Source organism: Tribolium castaneum, chromosome 6, assembly GCF_031307605.1.
Source record: "Tribolium castaneum strain GA2 chromosome 6, icTriCast1.1, whole genome shotgun sequence".
Lineage (NCBI taxonomy): Eukaryota > Metazoa > Arthropoda > Insecta > Coleoptera > Tenebrionidae > Tribolium > Tribolium castaneum.
In genome coordinates, this window is record NC_087399.1 from 19366017 (window position 1) to 19373772 (window position 7756).

The 7756-nt window shown below is 40.4% G+C and overlaps 1 non-coding gene across 1 annotated transcript; it reads left to right on the forward strand.

Moving 5' to 3' along the window:
• The first annotated feature begins 5213 nt into the window (after positions 1-5213).
• On the forward strand, positions 5214-7137 carry LOC135266601 (small subunit ribosomal RNA). The gene has a single exon (XR_010334738.1). It is a non-coding gene; the product is annotated as a small subunit ribosomal RNA (ribosomal RNA).
• The last annotated feature ends 619 nt before the right edge of the window (positions 7138-7756 follow it).

Genomic DNA, 7756 nt, shown 5'->3' on the forward strand with positions numbered 1-7756 from the left:
AGAGAGAGAGAGAGAGAGAGAGAGAGAGAGAGAGAGAGAGGAGGAAGAGTAGAAGAAAGCCAGCAATTTATTCGAACGACATACTTCGTTCTACGGACTTAGCACATAGCTCTCGCCTAGCACATAGCTCTCGCCTAGCACATAGCTCTCGCCTAGCACATAGCTCTCGCCTAGCACATAGCTCTCGCCTAGCACATAGCTCTCGCCTAGCACATAGCGCTCGCCTTGCACCATTCACTGCTTAATAACTACTGCAAATAATAAAGTCACGATTGCTCATGTGGTAAAATAGTAATGACACAATCATTTTGTTTAAAGGTATGCAACCAACATTACACAAAACGCGCGCTAAAGTTGCCTAAAACCACGAAGTACTACGTATACTTTAATTGTAACGCAACTGGTTTCACAGTAAACGTGTATGAAAATTGCCTATATTCAAGAAGTACTACATTTGTTTAAATATTGTATTACTGTTACGAAGTACGACGTTTAAATATTATGAATTATTTTTAGTTGTATATAAAATCATAGCTATTTTTTGTAAATTAATAATGCAACCCGCAATACACCAAATGTGTATTAATATTGCCTAACTTGTACGAAGTACAACGTTCATTTAAGTGCATTAAGTATGGTGCTCTGTGCGATGAAATACGACGTTCATGTGACCATAAAGTAACAAACGAAGTACGGCGCTCACAAATGCAGCACTCAAAATTATTGTTTCATTGCACGACGTTTGCTTTGTTTCTGACTGCGACGAAATGCAGCGTTCATTTGACTTTGTACATAGTACAGACGAAGTACGATGTTTGCGAAGTACGGCACTCAAAATCGTGATTTTCATGTACGACGTTTATTTGCACGTCCTGCCGACTGCGACGGAGTACAGCGTTCAATTGACTTTGTACATAGTACAGACGAAGTACAACGTTTGCGAAGTACGGCACTCAAAATCGTGATTTTCTTGTACGACGTTTATTTGCACGTGCTGTCGACTGCGACGAAGTTAAGCGTTCATTTGACTTTGTACATAGTACAGACGAAGTACGACGTTTGCGAAGTACGGCACTCAAAATCGTGATTTTCTTGTACGACGTTTATTTGCACGTGCTGCCGACTGCGACGGAGTACAGCGTTCAATTGACTTTGTGCATAGTACAGACGAAGTACGACGTTTGCGAAGTACGGCACTCAAAATCATGATTTTCTTGTAAGACGTTTATTTGCAGTTGCTTCCGACTGCGACGAAGTACAGCGTTCAATTGACTTTGTACATAGTACAGACGAAGTACGATGTTTGCGAAGTACGGCACTCAAAATCGTGATTTTCATGTACGACGTTTATTTGCACGTCCTGCCGACTGCGACGGAGTACAGCGTTCAATTGACTTTGTACATAGTACAGACGAAGTACAACGTTTGCGAAGTACGGCACTCAAAATCGTGATTTTCTTGTACGACGTTTATTTGCACGTGCTGTCGACTGCGACGAAGTTAAGCGTTCATTTGACTTTGTACATAGTACAGACGAAGTACGACGTTTGCGAAGTACGGCACTCAAAATCGTGATTTTCTTGTACGACGTTTATTTGCACGTGCTGCCGACTGCGACGGAGTACAGCGTTCAATTGACTTTGTGCATAGTACAGACGAAGTACGACGTTTGCGAAGTACGGCACTCAAAATCATGATTTTCTTGTAAGACGTTTATTTGCAGTTGCTTCCGACTGCGACGAAGTACAGCGTTCAATTGACTTTGTACATAGTACAGACGAAGTACGACGTTTGCGAAGTACGGCACTCAAAATCATGATTTTCTTGTAAGACGTTTATTTGCAGTTGCTTCCGACTACGACGAAGTACAGCGTTCAATTGACTTTGTACATAGTACAGACGAAGTACGACGTTTGCGAAGTACGGCACTCAAAATCATGATTTTCTTGTACGACGTTTATTTGCACTTGCTGTCGACTGCGACGAAGTTTAGCGTTCATTTGACTTTGTACATAGTACAGACGAAGTACGACGTTTGCGAAGTACGGCACTCAAAATCATGATTTTCTTGTAAGACGTTTATTTGCAGTTGCTTCCGACTGCGACGAAGTACAGCGTTCAATTAACTTTGTACATAGTACAGACGAAGTACGACGTTTGCGAAGTACGGCACTCAAAATCATGATTTTCTTGTACGACGTTTATTTGCACTTGCTGTCGACTGCGACGAAGTTTAGCGTTCATTTGACTTTGTACATAGTACAGACGAAGTACGACGTTAGCGAAGTACGGCACTCAAAATCGTGATTTTCTTGTACGACGTTTATTTGCACGCGCTGTCGACTGCGACGAGGTTTAGCGTTCATTTGACTTTGTACATAGTATAGACGAAGTACGACGTTTGCGAAGTACGGCACTCAAAATCGTGATTTTCTTGTACGACGTTTATTTGCACGCGCTGTCGACTGCGACGAGGTTTAGCGTTCATTTGACTTTGTACATAGTATAGACGAAGTACGACGTTTGCGAAGTACGACACTCAAAATCGTGATTTTCTTGTACGACGTTTATTTGCACGCGCTGTCGACTGCGACGAGGTTTAGCGTTCATTTGACTTTGTACATAGTATAGACGAAGTACGACGTTTGCGAAGTACGGCACTCAAAATCGTGATTTTCTTGTACGACGTTTATTCGCACGTGCTGCCGACTGCGACGAAATGCAGCGTTCATAGTACAAGCGAAGTACGACGTTCACAAAGTGATGAAGTAAAACGTAAACAATAAATAATAATAATGCAACCCACAATACACTAATTATGTATTAAAATTGCATAACCTACACGAAGTACGACGTTCAAGAATATTAAAGAATTTTATTTGTGTTGTATATAATAAAAAAACAGCAAATTTTTGTGCAAATTACGTATCTGTAAATAAATGTAAACATTTAGCAACTAATCAAAATTGTTTTTTTTGCCTAGATATTAAAGTAAAACATAAAAATACATTAAATTTATAAAATGCAACCCGCAGCGCACTAGATGTGCATTAATATTGCATAACCTTCACGAAGTACGACGTCCAAAAATATTAATTTTTTTTTATATTGAGGTTAAAAGTGAGAAAACATAAATTAATAATAATGCAACCTGCAATACACTTAATATGTACTGATCTTGCATAACCTTCACGAAGTACTACGTTCAAATATAAATTAATATTATTGCGACCCGCAATACACTAAATTTGTATCAATATTGCATAACCTACACGAAGTACGACGTTCAAGAATATTAAAGAATTTTATTTGTGTTGTATATAATAAAAAAACAGCAAATTTTTTTGCAAATTACGTATCTGTAAATAAATGTAAACATTTAGCAACTTATCAAAATTGTTTTTTTTGCCTAGATATTAAAGTAAAACATAAAAATACATTAAATTTATAAAATGCAACCCGCAGCACACTAGATGTGCATTAATATTGCATAACCTTCACGAAGTACGACGGCCAAAAATATTAATTTTTTTTTATATTGAGGTTAAAAGTGAGAAAACATAAATTAATAATAATGCAACCTGCAATACACTTAATGTGTACTGATGTTGCATAACCTTCACGAAGTACTACGTTCAAATATAAATTAATATTATTGCGACCCGCAATACACTAAATTTGTATCAATATTGCATAACTTACACGAAGTACGACGTTTAAAAATATTAAATGTTTTATTTGTAGTTTGCATATAATAAAAAAAAAACAAATTTTTATGTAAATTACGTATCTATAAATAAACGTACACATTTAACAATTAAATAAACATAGTATTTTGGCCTAGATATTAAATTAAAACATAAAAATGCATAATATTTATTAAAATGCAACTTGCAATACACCAAATGTGTATTAATATTGCATAACCTTTACGAAGTACAACGTTCACGAAGTACGTCGTTTACGAAGTGCGACGTTTACGAAGTACGTCGTTTACGAAGTGCGACGTTCACGAAGTACGTCGTTTACGAAGTGCGACGTTCACGAAGTACGTCGTTTACGAAGTGCGACGTTCGCGAAGTACGACGTCTACACATTAAGGCACTCAAAATTATTGTTACGTTGTACGACATTCAGACGTTCCAACTGCGACTAACTACAGCATTCATTTGACTTTGCACATACGACGAACGAAGTACGACGTTTACGAAGTACAGCGCTTAAAATAATTTTGTTTTTATTAATTAATTATTTTTTTTAAAACAAACGTTTTTATAATTAAATTTTATAATGGTTTAAATATAAAATATGACTTTTTAATATTATCAATATTTAAAATATTTTCTCCCTTTTGTGTGTATGCCTTATAGTTATAGAGCTGTGCGCTTCGGTAGACGTCGCCTGTGGAGCTATGTCAGTGGAGCGGTGCGCACATCCAATACCGAGCGGCTGCCTCGATCGGTGTCGCGCTGGTATACATATGGTAGTGGTGTGTGTCGATGCGTTGAGTGAGGCGATATGAACGGTGTAACGGTTTAGTCGAAGTTTATCATAAATGACGACGACAAAACGACCGATTATGTATACGTTCTGCATTTGCTTCCAATTTATCGACGTTTATCGCACATTTCCGCTATCGAATTCGAATAGGGCTTTGCTTGCGAGATTGCTTTATTTTGTGATTTTGTGGCTCGCCCAGTTCCCCACAGCGAGATTGCGGATGCGGCAAAACGTATTCTCTTACGTTGGCGGTCCTTATGCAATCAAACTTTGTTGAACTAACAAATGTTTGTGATTTAAACAAACAAAAATAATAAATGCGTCAACTCTCTAATATCCGAGCGAGAATATTTATATAATATTCGTAACGTTTATGGATTCGAAAGAATTTCATAAATTCACGTCGCATTCAATCTTGCGAAGAGTGAAGAGAATGTTTGAACTTTTAAATCGGCAAAGGTAAAAAATAATATTATAAATATTATTATTATGCCTTTATTGACCGATATATGTGTTGTGGTGTTTAACGACTACGACGACGATGATGACGATACATTTATCTCTATATCGTACGAAGAAAAGAAGAAACAGCGTGGCGTTACTTTCTTATATGTTAGATTGTTTCGCACAAACGCGCATATTCTTCATCTTTATAAACGATGATGATGAGTATTTTATTCTCTCGTCTGTCTCAAAAAACACAAAAACACAGTTCCCTGGTTGATCCTGCCAGTAGTCATATGCTTGTCTCAAAGATTAAGCCATGCATGTCTCAGTACAAGCCAAATTAAGGTGAAACCGCGAAAGGCTCATTAAATCAGTTATGGTTCCTTAGATCGTACCCACATTTACTTGGATAACTGTGGTAATTCTAGAGCTAATACATGCAAACAGAGCTCCGACCGGAGACGGAAGGAGCGCTTTTATTAGATCAAAACCAATCGGTGGCGGTTTCGCCGTCATCGTACAACTTGGTGAATCTGAATAACTTTACGCTGATCGCACGGTCTCGCACCGGCGACGCATCTTTCAAATGTCTGCCTTATCAACTGTCGATGGTAGGTTCTGCGCCTACCATGGTTGTAACGGGTAACGGGGAATCAGGGTTCGATTCCGGAGAGGGAGCCTGAGAAACGGCTACCACATCCAAGGAAGGCAGCAGGCGCGCAAATTACCCACTCCCGGCACGGGGAGGTAGTGACGAAAAATAACGATACGGGACTCATCCGAGGCCCCGTAATCGGAATGAGTACACTCTAAACCCTTTAACGAGGATCAATTGGAGGGCAAGTCTGGTGCCAGCAGCCGCGGTAATTCCAGCTCCAATAGCGTATATTAAAGTTGTTGCGGTTAAAAAGCTCGTAGTCGAATTTGTGTCCCGCGCCGCCGGTTCATCGTTCGCGGTGTTAACTGGCGTTTCGCGGGACGTCTTGCCGGTGGGCTTAGCTCGAGAGGGCGGCCCAACTCAATCCCGCCGCGGTGCTCTTCATTGAGTGTCGAGGTGGGCCGGCACGTTTACTTTGAACAAATTAGAGTGCTTAAAGCAGGCTAAAACTTCGCCTGAATACTGTGTGCATGGAATAATGGAATAGGACCTCGGTTCTATTTTGTTGGTTTTCGGAACCCCGAGGTAATGATTAATAGGAACGGATGGGGGCATTCGTATTGCGACGTTAGAGGTGAAATTCTTGGATCGTCGCAAGACGGACAGAAGCGAAAGCATTTGCCAAAAACGCTTTCATTGATCAAGAACGAAAGTTAGAGGTTCGAAGGCGATCAGATACCGCCCTAGTTCTAACCATAAACGATGCCAGCTAGCGATCCGCCGACGTTCCTCCGATGACTCGGCGGGCAGCTTCCGGGAAACCAAAGCTTTTGGGTTCCGGGGGAAGTATGGTTGCAAAGCTGAAACTTAAAGGAATTGACGGAAGGGCACCACCAGGAGTGGAGCCTGCGGCTTAATTTGACTCAACACGGGAAACCTCACCAGGCCCGGACACCGGAAGGATTGACAGATTGAGAGCTCTTTCTTGATTCGGTGGGTGGTGGTGCATGGCCGTTCTTAGTTGGTGGAGCGATTTGTCTGGTTAATTCCGATAACGAACGAGACTCTAGCCTGCTAAATAGGCGTATTTTCGACATCCCAAATGCCGGCTGGAGCCGGGTTCGCCCGGTCTCTATGTGCGGTTTTTACTGTCGGCGTACAAACAATTCTTCTTAGAGGGACAGGCGGCTTCTAGCCGCACGAGATTGAGCAATAACAGGTCTGTGATGCCCTTAGATGTTCTGGGCCGCACGCGCGCTACACTGAAGGAATCAGCGTGTCCTCCCTGACCGAGCGGTCCGGGTAACCCGCTGAACCTCCTTCGTGCTAGGGATTGGGGCTTGCAATTGTTCCCCATGAACGAGGAATTCCCAGTAAGCGCGAGTCATAAGCTCGCGTTGATTACGTCCCTGCCCTTTGTACACACCGCCCGTCGCTACTACCGATTGAATGATTTAGTGAGGTCTTCGGACCGGTGCGCGGTGGCGTTTCGACGTTGCCGATGTTGCTGGGAAGATGACCAAACTTGATCATTTAGAGGAAGTAAAAGTCGTAACAAGGTTTCCGTAGGTGAACCTGCGGAAGGATCATTAACGTGTAAATGTTGTTGTTTAGTTGTCACACATACACACACATTTTGTCTGTGCTGATCAACAAAAAACACACATACATACACTATTCGTATGATGATCAATTCTCATACAAAATTCTTTATTATGCGTCGAACGGAAAAGCAACAACGGGTCGTCTTGCATTAAGCGGATCTGTTGTTACGTTTTTCGATTTATTTTATAAATCGATTGTAAACGTGCCGTAAACGACGTTTTCAAAGAATTTTTTCGAACATTAACACGAATCAATATTGTCGAAAGATGGTTATGTGCTAACGTTTTATTATTGCTTTCGCAGTGCCGGTCTTAGCGTATTTCCATCATCGTATTCGCTTCGAAAAAAAGTACTAATACACAGTGGTGGTGTATAATTAATGTGCAAGAGATGTTGTTGTTGTTGTTGTAGTATTTGTATATGGTTGGAGTTATTTATAATAACAAACAAGAATGAATGAATGAATAATAATGGTGTCTGCCAATACGATCGTACTTTATGTACACGACTAAAACTTTATACATACAAACCATAATAATAAATAAACTCGAAACAACCAACAACAAACTTAATACGCTACTGTACATACAAATACACATTTATACA